This window comes from Pseudonaja textilis, chromosome 4 (genome assembly GCF_049901715.1).
Source record: "Pseudonaja textilis isolate UNSWEBS1 chromosome 4, rPseTex1.2, whole genome shotgun sequence".
NCBI classification, from domain to species: domain Eukaryota; kingdom Metazoa; phylum Chordata; class Lepidosauria; order Squamata; family Elapidae; genus Pseudonaja; species Pseudonaja textilis.
The window spans coordinates 2967661-2986859 of record NC_141993.1 but is presented as its reverse complement, the minus strand read 5'-3'; the positions used below and the strand labels follow the sequence as shown (position 1 = coordinate 2986859).

The 19199-nt window shown below is 39.2% G+C and overlaps 1 protein-coding gene across 3 annotated transcripts in view; it reads right to left on the bottom strand.

Moving 5' to 3' along the window:
• PAX2 (paired box 2) overlaps positions 1-19199 on the bottom strand; it is a 211204-nt gene that overhangs the window by 91705 nt on the left and 100300 nt on the right. The gene's annotated exons all lie outside the window — the stretch shown is intronic.

Sequence of the window (19199 nt, the reverse complement as noted above, 5' to 3'; positions counted from 1 at the left end):
GTGAACTTGAAATACTAGTAAACGGGGGCAAGTATGATGTAGTTGCCATTACAGAAATTTGGCGGGATGAAACTAATGATAGAAAGTTAGAAACTATTCAAAAGAAACAGATCTAACAAAAGAGGTAGAGTTGAATTACATGTTAGAGATCATTTTCTCTCTACGGAAATGTAGAAAAAAATGACAAAAGTCTTCTAGAATGCATATGTGTCAACATAAAAGGAAAAAAGAATGATATTGCCATAGGTGTATACTACAGGCCACCCAACCAAGCAGAAGAAATAGATAAACTTTTTGCTAACCAACTAAACAACGGTATATAGGAAACACACTACAGTAGTAACTATCCAGACACAACTGGGAGACAAACTCTGCAAACAATGGGAGATCAAACAGACACCTGATCAACTCAGCTGGCAACTTCTTCACGCAAAAGGTAGAGGTGGCAATTAGAGGGACAGCCGTACTGGACCTTATTCTTACCAACAGAGAAAAGGTGATAGAGGGGATTGTAGTTGCAGGAACTTTACGGGAGAGTGACCATGCCATATTAGAATTCAGTATAAAGCAGACACAAGCAATAGAACATAACCAAACCAAACCAGTGTTTTAGGCTTTAAAAGAGCTAATGTTAACAAATTCAGAGAGCTTGGGAAGGATCCCATGGATGAAAATCTTAAAAGGCAAATCAACAAGTATGGAATACTGAAGTATATTATTACAATAACCCAGTCCAGGTCAATACCATTAAAAAAGAAAACCAAGAAAGAACCAGCATGTGCACAAAGAACTTCAGAGCACATGAGTAGGGCAGAATAGCAACAGACAGCTTGAACCTGCAAAGATGAAGTTAGAAAAGCTAAGGCTTTGAATGAAGTAAGACTTGCAACAAATGTCAAAAACAATTTTAAAAAGTTTCTTTCAACACATAAAAAAAAACAAGAAAAAAAGTCAAAGAAACAATTGGTCCACTAATGGGAGAATATGGCAAAGCAGTAATGGACAGTAGAGAGAAAGTAGAACTACTTAGTTCATCTGTCTTCACACAAAAACAAAACACTACTCAGCTTACCAAAAACAGAACCATAAATGATAGGTTAGAAATGCAAATTAAAATATGCAAAAATAATGTAAGAAAACACCTGTCCACTCTAGACAAATTCAGATCACCAGGTCCTGATGGATTACACCCCAGAGATCTGAAGGAACTGGCGGACATGATTTCAGAACCATTCAAACATATCTTTCAAAGTTCTTGGATCACCGGGGAAGTACTTGAGGATTAGAAAAAAGCTGTGCCCGCCAACTTCAAAAAAGGGAAACCAAACAGAGCCAGGAAATTACATGCCAGTCAGCCTGATATCAATACCTGGGAAGATCTTGGAAAAGATAATCAAGCAACAAATCTGTGAACACCTAGAAGCAAGCAAGGTTATAACCAGTAGCTTCATTTAAAAACAGATCATGCTAAACAAATCTTATTTCATTCTTTGACAAAGTCACCAAATTGCTAGATCAGCAACATAGTATACTTAGATTTCAATAAAGCATTTGATAATGTAGACCACAACCTGCTGATATCATTCCAACTAATGAACCCAGGGAACCCAGGACTCTGACACTTTGTGCAGGTTCAAGAAATCCTTTATTGAGTACATCACATTGGCACTTAGAAGGATGAAGCTAGCTCCAAATAGATCCTGCACTTAGGGATAGCTAAAAAAAATAGGATTTTCCCACCCATCCCTGTGTCTTTTAGGTCACATGGGCCAATTATGTCAGCCACAAATTCCCACTCAACTCCAACAGGTTCACATGGCCTTGGTTCACATGCTGGCTGGTAGATGTTTTGGTATGTTGGCTGGTAGAAGTTTTGGCTAGCAGCTGAGGCAACACTTTCCTAAGCTCCCCCTCCCTCCCCCCATGAACGCAACAGAGAAACGAAAAAGGAGTAAGCATGAGAATGAATGGCTTCAGCTGAAGTCATTTTGTAGGTTGATAGGCAGCTCCCTTGATGAAGTGAAGACTGCCAGGGTCACTTCCCCTGTTGTCTTTGTTGTCGTAGTGGGTCAACACTGGCTCCTCTTTGGCCAGAGTTCCCTCTTCCTCCTGGCTGCAGAGGGGAATTCCATGGCCTGATAGGTGGCTTGAGGCTTCTCAGGCATCTTTCAGTGTGGCCTCCTTGGCTTCCCAGGGCCAAGTTAAATTTCCTTCAGCTTGGGGCTGAGCACTGTGCACTCAGTAGCCCAGTGGCCCAGCTGGCCACACTGAAAGCACTGGAATGGTGCTCGGGTGCTTCTCCCAGAAGGTCCAGTCATGGCAGGGTTGCTCTTCCACTTTTCAGTGGGTGGCTTCTCTGGAGTCCATCATAGTTTCAGGTTTCAGTCACTCTTGGGTTTGCATTCTCTTAGCTCTGCATCCAACTCGGTGGCTGCATGACACCAGTCGGGCAGTCGATTAGGCAGGCCCCAGTAGGCGCAAACTTGGTGTAGCTTCCAGTCAAGGCCCACTTTGAAGTAGTGGACCAACAACTGCTCCGGCCAGTGCCTCAGTTTTCCTGTGATCTGGCAGAACTCGCATATAGATATTTGTACAGATCGGCCTTTCTGTCTCAGAGCCTGTAGTTCAGCCTCCACTTGTTGAGTGCATGTGACATTCTCAAAACGGCCTTGAACTTCATCCAGGAACATGCCTACATTCCCCAACTCCCAGGTGTTCACTTTGCAGAGGTTGGCTGCCCACTTGGCAGCCTCCTCTTCCAAACCCACTGCCACTGCATTGACCATCGCTCTCTGTTTGGGATAGGTGTGGGTGTGGCGATCTAGGTAGGCAACCTCCTGGCTCAGGAAAAGTGCCAGTTGGTTTGGTTCCCCATCAAAGGTGGCCAGAAGAAGGGGGGAATCCACCACTTGCTGTGGTGGCTGCCAGTGAATAGGCTGCCATTCAGGAGCATCTCAGGGCAGGCGGACATGACCTGGCTTAGGAACCCCAGGAGAGGGCTGTCATGACCACACCATTGAGCTGGCTGGCTGTTGCCAGTGCTATTGAGCCAGGATGGGCACCAGTCTTCCCCCCTCCAGACCTCTCGCCGCTGGCTGGGGTCACTGCTCTACCTCTTTGCCTTCCATTCTTGCTCTATCTGAGGCTTCTGAGCTAGTTCAGAGATGCCTCTGGATGAAATTTCAAACTGGCCAGTCAGAATCAGCTGGCAGGACTTTGGTTTCTCTGGTCTGCACCCTGGTTGCAGCTTCCCATCCCAGCCATGACTGGGCATCATGGAAGCTCATCCCATTGAGCCTCTCATGAACTGCTCCAGCTCCTGGTCGACTGGGACAGTCCTCCCCTTGTCCTCTTCAGTTTCCCTCTACTCTCTTCACTTAGTTAGGTGCGACCTAGAGGTATCCAGAGATCCCACTGGGGCTTCAGTCGCAAAGGTCATTGCCATCACCTGCCACCATCCCTTACATTTGGCTGGCCACAGGCCCTCCATCATTGCCAAATCTTCCCTGGCTACTGGCACCTTGGTCCCCTCCATCTGTCTCTTCGGGTGGATGTCCAGCTGTTGGGTCTCTCTCAACAGTCACCATCAGAGGGATACTTTGAAAAATAAAATTTTCCCACCCACTCCATGTCTTTTAGGTCACATGGGCCAATTATGTCAGCCAAAAATTCCTGCTAAGCTCCAACAGGTGTCTGTTGACATGGCCTTAGTTCAGCCAGCAGCTGGTAGATGTTTTGACTAGCAGCTGAGGCAACCAAGAAATGAAAAGGGAGAGCGCATAAGAAAGAGTAGCTTCAGCTGAAGTCATTTTGCAGGTTGACACCTACCTTTTAGCAGCCAGTAAAATGTGGAATAGATAGCACCACCAGGTGGGTTTGCAACTGGCTGACAAATTGTACTCAACATGTAACCCTCAATGGAACTACACCCACAAGGAGGGAAGTAAGCAATGGGGTATTCAAGATTCCATTTTAGGCCCAGAACTCTTCAGTATCTTCACAAATTATCTAGATGAGGGAATTGAAGGGAAACTCACCAAATTTGTGGACGACACTAAGCTGGCACAAAAACTCCCCAGAAGACAAGTTCAAGATCCAAAAATATCTTGGCAGACTTGAACACTGGGCCCTATCTAACAAATGAAATTCAATGTAGATAAAACTGTATTACAGTTAGGCAAGAAAAGCCAACTGTATAGGTATAGAATAGATGAAACTTGGCTGAATGCCAATACCCGCAAGAGGGACCTTGGAGTCCTAGTGGACAATCAATTATTTAATTATTTTATCTATCTATCTATCTATCTATCTATCTATCTATCTATCTATCTATCTATCTTTCTATCTATTTATTTGATTTGTCAATTGCTTACAAGATAATAGTTATAAGTATAAACATAGTTATGAACACATGGATACATATAAGAAAAATAAAAGAAACAATAGGACACGGACAGTAGGCACATTGGTGCACTTATGCATGCCCCCTACAGGCCTCTTAGGAAAGGGGTGAGGTCAATAGTAGACAGTCTAAGGTTAAAGGTTTGGGGGTTTGGGGAAGAAACCACAGAGTCAGGTAGAGTATTCCAGACATTGACTACTCTGTTGCTGGAGTCGTATTTCCTACAATCAAGTTTGGTGCAGTTAACCTTGAGTTTGTATCTATTGCATGCTCTTGTATTGTTATGGTTGAAGCTGAAGTATTCATTTGCAGGTAGGACATTGCAATGTATGATTTTATATACTATACTTAGATTGGACTGAAGGAGGCATAGTTCTAAGTTTTCTAGGTCCACAATTTCAAGTCTGGTGGCATAAGGTATTCTGCAACGAGTAGAGGATTGGAGAACTCTTCTTGTGAAATATTTCTGGACTTTCTCTACTGTGTTAATATCAGATACGTAATGTGGGTTCCAGACTGATGAGCTGTATGGTCTAGCAAATGTTTTGTATGCTCTAGTTAGTAGTGTGATATTACCAGAGAAAAAGCTATGTAGGATTAGGTTAACAACGCTTAATGCCTTTTTGGCTATGTAGTTACAATGGGCTCTGGTACTTAGATCATTTGAGATGAGTACTCCAAGGTCCTTGACAGAGTTTGGATCATCAACAAGGTCTTGGCTATCCAGCTTGTATTTTATTTTCTGATTTTTTTTGACAATATGTAAGACAGAGCATTTATTTGTTGAGATTTGAAGTTGCCATTTGATTGACCATTCTGATACATAGTTGAGGTCTTTTTGAAGAGTAGCAGAATTATCTGTGGTGTTGAATTACCTTTACATCATCAGCGAAGAGAATGCAATTGCTCTTAATATGATCACAGAGGTCATTTATGTAGAGTATGAAGAGAGTTGGTCCTAGAACACTGCCTTGGGGGACACCACTGTTGATAGGTACAGAATTTGATAGGATGTTTCCAATTTTAACCATTTGTTGTCTGTTTGACAGGAATGCTTCTATCCAGTTATGCAGGTGTCCAGAGATACTCTAAGATTTTAGTTTTAGGAGTAGTTTGTCATGTACCACTGAATCAAAGGCTTACAGAAGTCTATGTAGATTGCTTCTATTGCTTTGCCCTGATTGAGTTGTGTAGTCCATATATTTTTGCAGTGTAGGAGTTGCAGATTACAGGATAGTTTTTTTCTGAAACCAAATTGTTTATTAGAGAGTAGGTTGTTTGTCTCTAAGTGGAGGATAATGGATTGGTTAATAATTGATTCCATGACTTTACAGTTGACGCAGCATAAGGAGATTGGTCTGTAATTTTCAACTAGGCTTGGGTCTCCCTTTTTAAAGATGGGGTTGACCGTGGCCTGTGACCATAGTTTTGGCAAGGAGCTGATCCTGAAAGATTTTTCAAAGATTATGCTTAGAGGTTCGGCTATGGCAGTGGATAGCTTTTTTAAGAAGCAGGCACATATTCCGTCCAGTCCAATAGATAGGAATGGTTTTAGATTGCGCAGTGCTTTTTCAACAATCTGTCTTCTGTAAAATCGATATGTATTAGATCATTGTAGTTGTCTGTGGTTCGACTCGGAAGTACTGGGCTTGATCCATTGCTGTTTACAAATACTGAGCCAAAGAATGTGTTAAAAAGGTTTGGTTTGATGGTGTCATTGTTGCAGTCTTTGCCATTAGGTCCTTTCAGGGGTGGGATGGACCTTGAGTCTTTTAGTTTGTTGTTTACAAAATTGTAGAAAGCGCAGATAGAATTGGTGCGTAGGTTTTCCTCTTGTTTAATGTGATAATTGGTGCATTCAGTCTTTATCTGTTGGCATAAATTTTTGTATCGGCTTTTGAAGTTGGCAATGTGACCAGATTTTTTTTTTTGCCAAAGTGATCTCTTTTTGGATTGGAGCTTCCTTATTATTATGGGTAATCTGTTTTTTCTGGTTTTGGGAGTTGTTTTTGGTACATATAGTTTGATTACTCTTTTGACTTAAGTAAAAATATGTTGAAATGGTCTTCAACAGTATTGCATCCAGTGAATAGAGATTGCCAATTAAGGGATGAGAGATTGTTGTCTATAAGATTGTAGTTGCCTTTTTTGAAGTTATAATTGTGGATTACATCATTGTGGTGATTTTTGTGTGGACGTATGTTGAGACAAAAGTCAATTATGTTGTGGTCACTGTTGGAGAAGGGTTCATAATTTGTATTCCGTAAATTGAATATGAGCCAATGCAATCTTCGGCTGCATTAATAAAGGGATAGACTCAAAATCACATAAATTTCTAATACCACTTCACAATGTCTTAGTAAGACCACACTTGGAATACTGCGTTCAGTTTTAGTCACCACAATACAAAAAAGATGTTGAAATTCTGGAAAGAATACAGAGAAGAGCAACAAAAATAAGTAGGGGGCTGGAGGCTAAAAAAATATGAAGAATGGTTATGGGAATTGGGTGTGAAAAGATGGACTGGGTGGCATGATACTATTTTCCAAAGCACCAAAAGGCAGGACAAGAAACAATGGTTGGAAACTAAGCAAGGAGAGCGGCAACCTAGAACTAAGGAGAAATCCGCTAATGGTGAGAGTAATCAACCAATGGAATAGATTGCCTTCAGAAGTTGTGGGTACTCCATCACTAGAGGCTTTCGAAGAACCATTTGCTGGAGCAGGCAATTGGACTAGGACGCTTCTGAGACCCCTTCCAACTTCTATGTTCTAAGCCTCCTTTATATTTATCCTATAAGAGCAGCCTCCTGCAATATTAATGTTAATTGTAAAAAAAAATATGGACATTAATATATAATCCTTTCATTCAAAGGACATACAGGGGACTGGAGGTAGGAAGGAAATGTCTTTGCTTTCAGTTCCTAACTATACTTGTTTTTTAAAAAAATGCTTCCATTTATGAAGTCTTTGGTGTGGAAAGCCGAGTTGCAAACGATTGCATCAAGTGACAGAAGAGGCCATTAATTTTCTGTTATGTTTTCTGGTGTTAAGAGCTTTATTAAAGTTGAACAACTGGAAGAATTGATATCACTACATTCATTCCCCCACCCCCCACCCCGTTTCATAGCAAGACTTGCCTAATATACAGACCACAGCTATCATCCATTGAATAGTAGGCAAAACCTGGCAAAATTGGAACAACCATTCCATGAATTCCATCTCTCATTTAGACAGCATTAATGTGAGCAAATGCCCGCCCTGTTTTTCACGTTATTACTTCTCCTTTATCTGCTGCTCATCTGCCCATAACTGGAATGAGCCACTGTCACTTGTCCCAGCTCCTGCCATCCTAGCAGTTTGAAAGCATGCAAATGCAAGTAGATGAATAGGTACCACATATAAGCAGATAGGAAGGTAACCATGATCCACGTTTCACCATACACTCTGTGTTGCAGCGTGATATCGTGCCAACCACATGACTATGGAACTACTCCGGAAAATGTTGGCTCTTTGGCTTAAGAAGTGGAGATGGGCACAGCCCCTTAAAGTTGGTCACAACTAGCAAGATAAAATCCAGAGGGAGACACCTTTATCTTTTTTTTTTTCACTTCCTAAATCCACTTTTTGTACTTTATATTTGCCTTGTTCTGCATAAGTTTTCAGGCATTTTTACATCACCTCTTCTTTTATTTCCTGAGCTTTCTGAACAGTTTGAAGATGAGTCAAGATCATTTTTCCTCTCATTGCTCTTTAAACTGCTGAGAGCTTCACACAGCTGATCACAACAAAAAGGAGCAACCGGCTAGTCCCCTGTCCTACTCCCATATGCTACATTTGAGCAGTTTCATCACCTGAACTGACAATGAATTTTGTCTCTGGCCAATTTTCAATGGCCAGTGAAAAGCCACCTCAGTGCTATGGTGGCCTGAGCCCTTGCATGGAGTAATAAAAGCCTACAAAGCAGGTTGAGGCAAATGGAGGAAAAACCACCCAGAAACTCTATGGAGATTTAGCAATTTACTATCTTCACAGCAATTTTTCTTGCACCATAGTTGAGCTGGAAGTAAACTGGATTGGAAACAGTCTATGAGCAGTGCCCAGAAGTGTGCTTGATTTCTTTTTTGCTTTCTCTCCAGAAAATCTCAATTGTGTTTCACTTGGCACATTCCAGGGCAACCTACTATCCTTAACTCTCTTGTGAACATGATCTTGTTCTATAGGTTCATTGTTTAATTTACATTAAATACAATGGAAGTTTACTTAAGATGAAAAAAAAATAAGTTTATGGATTGAAAATAGAAAAATGAATAGATACTAAAAAATTATAGGTCTCTGCAGAACTTTGAAAAGAAATGTGAGTAAAGCACCTATTTGAAACACCTTTATAAAGCAAGGATTATTCTGCTTCTAATCTGTAGAACAGCTACGACACTTTGCTTTGCTATACTTCTAGTGTGGACCAGTGAAGTACTTATTAAGGGATGTTGCCTACAATTTCCCTATTTTAATACTCTTCTCTCTTCTACAGGAAATCCTCAGTAAACAGGCTACTTGGAGAAAAATTGTGCGCACTCAAGCAAAATAGGCCTATGACTGTGACTTTATGTTTTAATAAACTTAAAATTTCAAAGTAGAATTTTCATTAAATCTGAATTGTCACTTAATCTGGCATTAAATCCGAGTTAGAACAAAAGAGCAAATGGGGTTTTAATTGTGCATAAAAAGATAGGAAGATAACGGGATTTTATACATGTGCAAATGTTCTAGTGTTTTACTTAATGTTTGAATGAATTTTCTGGAAATTTTGAAGGAAGAGATAAAAATTGTTCCTGGTATGGAAAAGCTTTGAGAAAAATGAAGATTTATGGAAAAATTGAAATATAGTCACTACTTACAGTAGTTTTAGTACTTTTAAAAATAAAGTGTGAAAGTATAGTTTGTTTAATCATAATTATATATTTCTTTGGTGACTTTACTTTTACATATGTTTTAATTCATGTTGCAGTGGAGCTAATTCCTAATGAACTCTAAGGAATGGAGCATCTCATAATTTTTGCCTTTTAAAAACAGGCATTAACTTTGAAAACAGGAAAAACCATCAATGCTATACTGTCGTTCAACAATAAATGTAGTTTATGTATTTTGAAGTTGATCCCCACAGATAGCAATCATTTTCAGAAAAAGAGCTGAGAAAAAAAGGGAAACCAAAGCTAAGATTAGACACATTGCCATATGAAACAGTCTTTAAAGCCTCATTTTATTAATCTGAACTCCTAGAAGTAGTTTCTAGTATTCCTGCCTCTTGTCATTTATCATTTTCATGAACTCATTCATGTTTTCATATATTAACTATTTTTTGTTTAGTAAGCATATTACTAAATGGAGAAGTACTTTTTTCAGATTATAAATATTTAAGCATGATTTATAATATCTGCAAACAATAGATGGAATATGATACAAAAGAAAAAGAAACCAGATTCACCCCAGATTCTGCAAACCTGCATCACATCCAGTAGTAGCACCCAATGAACAGTATTCCAACTTCAACCATATTCTTTAGCGTCCACCCCTCCCATTCTCTAATTCAGCCTTCCTGAAAAACACACTGGATGAGGGGTCCTGGTCAGTTCCTTACCAGCATACATTAATGAGATACATAAAGCTTAATCCAGCCATGGCACAAGCAGTTCTACAAAGGAAGGCAATAGCAGTCTGCCATGAGCAGTCGCTCAGGTAATTGGTTTATCTACCTGGAAGCAATCTCTACCCCAGACAGACAAGTAGTAAAGTCTCTTCCTTGAGGCTATTTCCTTTGTCTTTTCAATTGCTTTGCACAGCCAAGTAAGAGGGAGAAAAAGAGAGGGGGGAGGATGTTAATTTGTGAATTAATAGCTTTTCTCAGCAGAATTGTAAATTCAAATGTCATCTCACATGGTGATACAGCGCCTGGGCTTCTGAGAAAGAAATGATAAATCCTCCTTCTTCCCCCTCCTCAACATACACGCTGACATACATTTGGCTTCTCTGCTCAGGAGACAATCATGTAGGGCAAAACATGCTCCTTTTAATTTGTAGTAACAGTACAATAGAGACTGTGGTGCTGGCTACTATCCACTCGTCCTCCGTAACAGAATCTGGATGACTCTCAGGTTATGCTTTCATTTGTTCATTTCAGACATGCCTGAGAATGCACAAGCCTCACTTTGAGTTCAATTCTATGTCCACCTACAATAACAGTATATTTGGGGGATGGAAAGAGAAGGTCTCTTTCAAAATGGTACTACTGCAGTCTCCTCTGGTAATCAGATGAATTAATGATCCTGAATTTAAAGTGAATGCTGATGTCCTGGACTTCTTTCTAGCCTGTCTTGTAAAGGGGAGAAAGCTTTTATTGTTTCTGAGAAGAAGGCGGGCAACATTAAGAAAGATTCATGGATGGAGACTGAATATGCAATTTTCTTTCACCTTGCCAGGAGGTGCCCCTGGGCTGTGCCTGGCCTAAATTTTCTCCTCTTTCCCCATCTCTGTCTTATCTAGCCATCCTACCACCCTTTCATGCTTTCTAGAAAATTACCTTCAAAATTGAATTCTACTTTTACAAACAAATATAATGAAAAGAAAAAAGTAAACCAGCACAATGATGAATTAAGGTTGTCAGAAGCTCCTCTAGTTATCTTTGTTTTGTTGTACATGCCAATCGGCCTTTGCTGCTGTTGTGGTGCTTAGGGTCCACTTGTTTGAATCCCTGTATTGGGAACAGATAACTGATTTATGGTATCTAAAATACCACCATCTTTCCTTCACAAGGTCATAATGGAATTCAGGATGCAAATTTTCATCCTGAATTTTAGTAACCTGGGGCATCCCTTTCTACCTTTTTTATATTATCTGGATGGGAATTTTGCTTCCTTGATTAGATTTGCTATATATAGATTCTTATAACTGAAATCATCTTCCCTATCGTGGGGTCTTCCAGATGAGTTGGGGCTGTAATTCTGGGAGTTGGATGAGATCAGATTGGGAGGGAAAATCAGAAACCTTCTTCCCTTCCTCAAATACAACAGGATCAAATAAAAAAAATTGTTGACAGCAGTTATTAGAAGATTGCCTGAGAACATCTTTATTTAAATCTGCCAGTGATTTGAATTTATTCATCAAGTTTGATTACTGGTAATCCATTTCAGGGCTTGGGAATTATCACCCAAAATACAAATATGGAGTGTGATACAGCTGTTACAGGATGAATCTGCTTCAATCTCAAAAAGCAGGAAGAAAAAGAATGCCATCCTCCAGCATATAACTTTTATATATACTGTTGTTGCTCTCTAGCCCCATCTAGTGGCCGGAGAGACAAATACCAAGTATATTGTTTGAAGCTCTTTACTCTTTACTCACCAGCCCGCACTCTCAAAACAAGTGCATGCTGGGAAGACAGACTCTATTTCCTTTAGTGTTTGGAGAAGGCAGAAGCACAAAGACAAATCCAACTTAATCTGTGGCACATGGTCATCCAAGGACAAACCCACATCCCACACAGAGAGCATCACTGGTGAGATTTATATTACTTGTATTTATTAATTGTTATGTTCAGCAGTAACTCAATACTGCCTATCTTGTATTTGGTTCTCATTGTATGTATTCCTATTTTCCTGTTTCACCATATTCTGTTCTTTCAATAAAGCATTCAGACCTACACACATGGTTTGATTTATTGGGGAATAAGTGGGTTTAGCTGCATGTCAAGCTACACACAGATTAACGTGTAGTGAGGACAGAACAAAGAAGATGTGTTCTCAAGAAGATGAAGATATTAAAACGTTTAAAGACACAGTGTTGGTAAAATACAGAGATTGCTAGATATGCACTGCAGTGTTTAGATTTTTTTTTTCCCCAGGGGACAGTATAACTGGCAAATCAACCAAAACTGAAAAATTTGATGAGTTCCCCTTCTATTTTATCAGCCAAGTCATTTATGAAGATATTGAAGAATACCTGGGCCTAAGACATAATTTTGTGGTACTCCACTGCTTACTTCCATTCAGGTAAATATAGTAATATTAAGGACTATTTGTTGAGTGTGATTTGTAAGCCAGTTAAAATCCATCTGGTGGTGATTCTGTCTGTCCAACATTTTTCTAGCTTATCAAGAAGTAGGTTGCGGTCTACTTTGTTGAATACCTTACCTTAGGTCTACGTATACTATGTCCACAGCATTTCGCTGGTCTATTAATTTACTCACTTTGTCAAAGAATGAAGTGAGATTGGTTTGGGTATGATCTGTTTTTAACAAACCCACGCTGGCTTTTAGTTATAACTTTTGCAGATCTCTTTTTTGATTATCTTTTCCAGTATCTTCCCAGGTTTTAATGTTAACTAATTCATGTGTAGCTTCCTGGGTCTATTTTTTTTCCTTTTTTGAAGATGGGAACCACACCAGGTCTTTTTCAGTCTTCAAGTAATTTCCCAGTGTTCCAGGATTTTTAAAGATACGGTACAATGATTCTAAGATAACACCTGCCATTTCCTTTAGAACTCTGGGATGAAATCCCAGTGATTTATATTCATCAAGATCAGACAGGTATTCTCTTACCATTTTTCTGCTTATTTTAATTTTTATTTCTAGTCTGTCTTTTACAGTTAGGTTTTTAGTAGGTTGGGCTATAGTTTCTTTTTGTGCGAAAACTGATGCAAAGAATTCAATTCTAAATAATCGTCCTCTGTGTTCTGCATAAGTTTGAAGTTCTTCATATGTTTGAAGGTAGTTATCACATCTGTCCTTCATCTTCATATTAAATAAATTGAATACACACAGTCATTCCTTGTAAGAATGTTAGTTTGTTTATAATTATTTCAAGTCCCTTATCAGTTCGGCTTTCTTTCTGCTGCCTGTTACTTCTTTGCCACCTGCTCTCTTAAGTGAATCTGCTGTTTCCTTGACTTTTTTATTATTTAAAAGCTGAGCTACAAGTATTTTCTATTATTTCAAAACTTTTTTTTAATTATCTTTGATTTTTGTTGCAAGTCTTTCTTCATTCTGAGCCTTTGCTTTCCTGACCTCATTTTTGAACCACATTGGCACAGTGATTAGAATGCAGTACTGCAGGATACTTCTGCTGCCTGCTGCCTGCCTGCAATTTGGCAGTTCGAATCTCACTAGGCTCAAAGGTTGACTCAACCTTCCATCCCTCTGAGGTTAGTAAAATGAGAACTCAGATTGGTGAGGGCAATATGCTGATTCTGTAAACAGCTTAGAGAGGGCTGTGAAGCACAGTGAAGTAGTATATAAGTGTAAGTGCCATTGCTATTTGCAGATTTGGACTATCAGCTGATATTTTGCCTTAGTTACGCATCCCTCTTTCTATTGTTTGTACTTATCCTTTTCATCTTTCAGTTTATCAGAGAAATCTTTGTGCAACCATGCTGGTTTCTTCTTGGATTTCTTGTTTTTCTTTTTCAGTGGTATTGTGTTGAACTGGGCTTTTATGATCATATTTTTCAGAGTTTCCCTGTGATTCTTGAGTTATTTGCCCTTTTAGGATTTTCTTCCATGGAATTTTTTTAAGGCTCTTTCTCAGTTTGTTAAAATCAGCTTTTCAACTCATAAAATATTTCTATGGTCATTTCATAGTTGCCAACAGAAAGGTGGGGAAAGGGGTTTGAAAGAACAGTGCAGCAGTTTGGAAATCAAAACTGCATTCCATACATAGTTTTTCAGAAATAGTAACTAGGTGACTGAAGTTTCTGCCATGCAAAAATCTAACTGGAAAACATGATTGATGATTGGCTATGGATGTGTCTCATTGGAGAACACGAATTATGATACATCAAAAGGGTGAGGGAAAACCAGGGTCAAAGGTGACAGTGAATTATGTGTCTCAGAGTCAGCTACACCCAGGCAGTGTCATATGAAGCCAAAGTATCTTCTTCTCCTTTCTGCATCTTCTTTCTGTTTTTTAAGACTCATCTTCAATTCCTCCAGGAGTGATGCCATTTTAAACACTTTTGAACAAGCCCCCCAATTGACTTTAAGTAAAAACAGAAGAAGAAAGAAAAGACCAATGCCAAAACCTTTTTTTTTAATATCACCGAATGATCCCAAACTATTCCTTCTTGTTTCTTTCCTTTACTTTTCCTTTCCGTGGGTTACTTTATCTTTTAATAAGGTTTCAGTTATAATGTATCTTTGGGAGTCTTTTCAAAGTTTCACTGTTAATCCTCTGTTTTTCCAGGTGGCACTCCATTTTTCCATTATTCCAAGTTCCACCCTTTTGCCTCCACTCTTCTCCATTTTGGGGCTTTAAAATGACCAAAGAAAAGATCTTTATTCTCCTTTTGACACTTAAATTTCAGCTTAAAGTTGCCTATTAGTGTCAAAGTAAATTAATGTAGATTTCTTTCCATGTCATTTGTAATTTTCAATATAGAGGTTAAAAAAGGATTTTTTTAAAACCTCCTCTTCTCTCTCCTTTGCCACTTAAAAGTCTTCTTTCAGAAGTATCTAAGTACTTTTATATTCAGGGTACCTTGCTTAGATGTTCTTTGTTGTTTAGACCGGTCTGTCCTGCTTTCCTCTTTGTCTTCCTCCTGCACAATTTTCTCCAGTCGGGTTCTTCTTTGAGGTGGCCATTTCTGACCACTGCTGCAACCGCCTTTGGGAAAGGGAGTTTAGACCAGCCAAGGAGAAGAGATACAGCTCCCCTCCACTCAGCTGGCAATCTCCTCCCTCTTCACCACCTCTAGGGGGTGGCTTCAGCCCTGGATCCAAAGGATCGGGGAGCTCCAGTGGTGACTACAGATCAAAATCATGCACAATCGCGGATTTCGGTCTGTCACTGAAGAAAGCCAAACCGGAAGTTTCGTATAACAGTATTATTGTGTATAGTTGTGACAATGGATGAATCAATGCATCAGTCTATTTCACAAAATCAGAATGGAAAGGCTCTTGTAGATCATCTAATCAAATGCCCCACCCAGTAAAGGAATTTATTAAAACAGCAATGCATTTATATCAGTGGGAGTGAACACAAACATTTCATTGTCATGTGCACGACTAGCACTGTGAAAGAGTTTCTGACTGAAACACTGATGTAGTGCATAATTATACAATATAATTATATATAAAATTATTATTTAGTGAATTTATATTGCCGCCTATTCACCCATGGAGACTCAAGGCGGCCTACAAAACATAAAACCACATTTAAAACAATAAAACTAATAAAAAGAATCAAATAAATTAATGTAATAAAATCACCCCCACCCCAGCAACAGCAGATCCATTTAATGGGCTCCATCCCGCTCTAGTTCCCCAGATTATGAACAGCTAGGGAAGAAAAGTAAAGAATAAGGAGCATAAGTGGTGTTTTCATCTATGCTTTCAACAAAAGGCCAACATGTAATGAGCAAGCAAAGGATTTTAGAAACAAACCACCACTGTTTAAAAACTGGTGTCATGAAGAGAACTTCAGTTTCCTAGATCATAATCTGTATCACCTACATGAACGGCTCCTTGGCAAGGAATGGACTGGACCTCACAAGCACTGGAAAGAATATATTCAGAAAATCACTGGCTCATTTCATCAGAAATGATTTAAACTAAAATTGAGGGGGAGGATGGCCAATTTTCAAAACCTTTAGAACCTAATTCCAAACAAAACCCACTAGATAACCATATAAGAAGGTAAGGAATAAAGAGAAAGAAGAAAAATGTAAATGCATAATAGCAGATATAGGAAACATACCTAGGGTCAGTCACAAAGAACTTAAATGCCTGTACACTAACACTCACAGTTTGGAGAATAAACAGGGTGAACTTGAGGTACTTGTATACAAGGTAAGCATGATATAATTGTCATTACAGAAACTTGGTAGGATAAAACTCATGACTGGAATGTACTGATAGGAGGATACAAATAGATCTATCAAAACAGGAGGTAAAGTTGCATTATATGTTAGAGATCACTTCCTCTCTACAGAGTTGCACACAACAGAAGACAAAAGCTTTCTAAAATGAATATGTTTCAAAAAAAAAATAAAAAAGAATGACATTGCCAAAGGTCTACATTACAGGCCATTTAACCAAGCAGAAGAAATAGATGAACTTTTTGCTAATCAGTTAACCCAGTGGTTCTTAATCTGGGTGATATTGCCCGCCCATGGGGCGATTTCGTTTTTCAGGGGGGCAATGGAATGAAAAGGGGCAATGCAGGGGTGAAGGAATGGAAGTGGGTGATATGGGGGCGATGGAGCATGAAGTTTTGGGGACACTTTTGAGACTTTTTTCGTATAGTGAACCGCTGTATATCTGTTGTACAAAAACATCAGATTGCTCGCTATTAGTGGATTGAACTGTGTTTTAAAATGTTCCTCCAGCTAGCTTCAGTACAGAACGCCATACATATGTGAATACACCTCGCTCATCTTCATGCGCGTTGCGCAGCAGCCTCTATCACTCTACCCATGAAGTGGCACGCCATTGGCCGGAATGGGCAGTGATGGAGGGGTGAGCGCTTCTTTTGAAACATTGCATGGTGAGTGGCTGTCCCCTGTGATGTCAACATAACTGTTGAAACTAGGTTTATCGATATCCACGTGTGTTTTATAGTGTTCCAGTGCAGTCAAAAATTTAATTTGCAGTTAGTGCCTTTCATTTTGAAGACTTCTCAACATGGCCAAGAAGAGGAAGTGTCACCAATATTCGATGGAATACCTAAAATTGGTATTCATTCCATCTCCTTCCAATGTACAGCTTCCGTTTTGTCTTCTTTGTGAGAAAACATTTTCAAATGAAGCTATGAAGCCTTCCCGACTGAAAGACCATTTGGTAAGAATTCATTTGGATAAAGCCAACAAACTGGCATCATTTTTCCAATCCTTAAAGGCCAAGTTTGAGGGTCGCAGCACTGTTGAGAAGTTATTTGGAAAATCATCACTCAATGCCGACAAGGGGCTCATTTGTTCCTATGAAGTATCTTTGTTGATAGGAAAATGTGGCAAATCTCACACTATCAGAGAAAATGCTGATTTTACCAGCAGTGAAACAGATTGTTGCCACCATGTTGGGGCCCAGTCCAAGCACTGTTATGCAATCGATTCCTTTGAGCAATGACACCGTATCAAAAAGAATTGATGAAATGGCTGCTGATGTGGAAGAAAGGCTTATTGACACCTTGAAAAGTACAGAATTCGTGATGCAGATTGATGAGTCAACGATTCATGAAAATGAAGCCTTGTTATTGGCTTATGTCTGTTTCATCAACGGAAATGAAGAAATCAGGGAAGAACTGTTATTTGCTTGAAATTTAGCCACTGACACAAAAGGTTCTTTGATATTTAAAAAGGCTGAAGAGTTTTTTAATGAGAAAAACATCTCTTTGACAAACGTTGTGGCATGTGCAACCGACGGAGCTGCATCCATGGTTGGACGATATCGTGGATTTCAAGCTCATCTAAAATCGGTTATACCTGGAGTTATGACCATCCATTGCGTCATTCATAGACAGCACCTTGTCTCAAAAAATTTGAGTGGCCGTTTGCATGAGTCTCTAAGTTACATCATTAACACTGTGAATAAAATTAAATCGAATGCCTTGAACAACCGACTTTTTCACAAGCTTTGTGAAGAAAATGATGATGAGTTTGAACATCTCCTTTTGCACACCGAAGTAAGGTGGCTTTCAAAAGGAAAGTGCTTGCGGAGATTCCACGAACTTTTTGACACAGTTGTCGAATTTCTTAAATCCATTAATCCAAGTCTAAGCAGCTCTTAAACTTCGACGTCTGGATGTAGCTTATCTCGCTGATGTTTTTGACAAGCTGAATGAAGTGAATGTAAAGCTGCAAGGAGATAAAATCAATTTTCTTAAGGCCAAAGGAGTAATCTGCTCATTTATTTCCAAATTGGACCTCCTTGCAAGCAATATGAGTCACCAGGAGCTATATCGGTTCCCAAGCCTTGGTAATGAACGTCAACTCCAAGCAGAAGATTTGGACGTTTTTTGCTGCCACTTGAAACAACTAAAACAAGATATGGAAACCAGATTCTATGATCTGATAAATCTGGAAGCGCCCACTTGGGTGCTAAATCCTTTCACAGCCTTTGCACAACCTCATCCCAAACTGCAAGAGCCACTGACAGATCTGAAATATGCCTGTGAAGCCTAATCATATTTTCAGAATTATGGCTACGATGCTTTTTGGGTGAAAATGAGGAACACTTACCCAATATTGTGGGAGGAAGTTAAGTTGCTTCTTTTAGCCTTTCCTTCCACTTACTTAGTGGAGAGGGGCTTCAGCGCTGTCCAACAGATCCTTTCTAAGTCAAGGAACATGTTGAAGATCACTGAGCACGGCGATTTAAGAATGAGATTAACAAAAATGGTTCCAGACATCAAGAAATTGGCATCAGCTCACCAAGCACAAGGCAGCCATTGATGTTCTTTTTTTTGCTTTTTGTGTACATACATTTTCTTCGTTAATAATTGTCTCAGCTCTTATCGTTGTATTTGCTTGCATTGGATTTCACGTTCCAGTTTGAGCTTTTGGCTTCGTTTTTGAATTCTTGTTGTGCTCTGTAAAACATTTTGTGTGTCTCTTTGTATTGCACTTTTTTAGCATGCACTCCAGTTCGATATTATATTTTGGTTTCTTGGTTTTATGGTTTCAATCTTTTTTTGTGCTCTTTGTGTAAACTTTTTGTGTAGATATATATATATTTTTCTTCAGTTTAGAAAAAAATTAATTTGTTGTTCTGATTTTTGTTGCTTTCCTTCTGTAAAAATTTTCTTTGTGTCTTT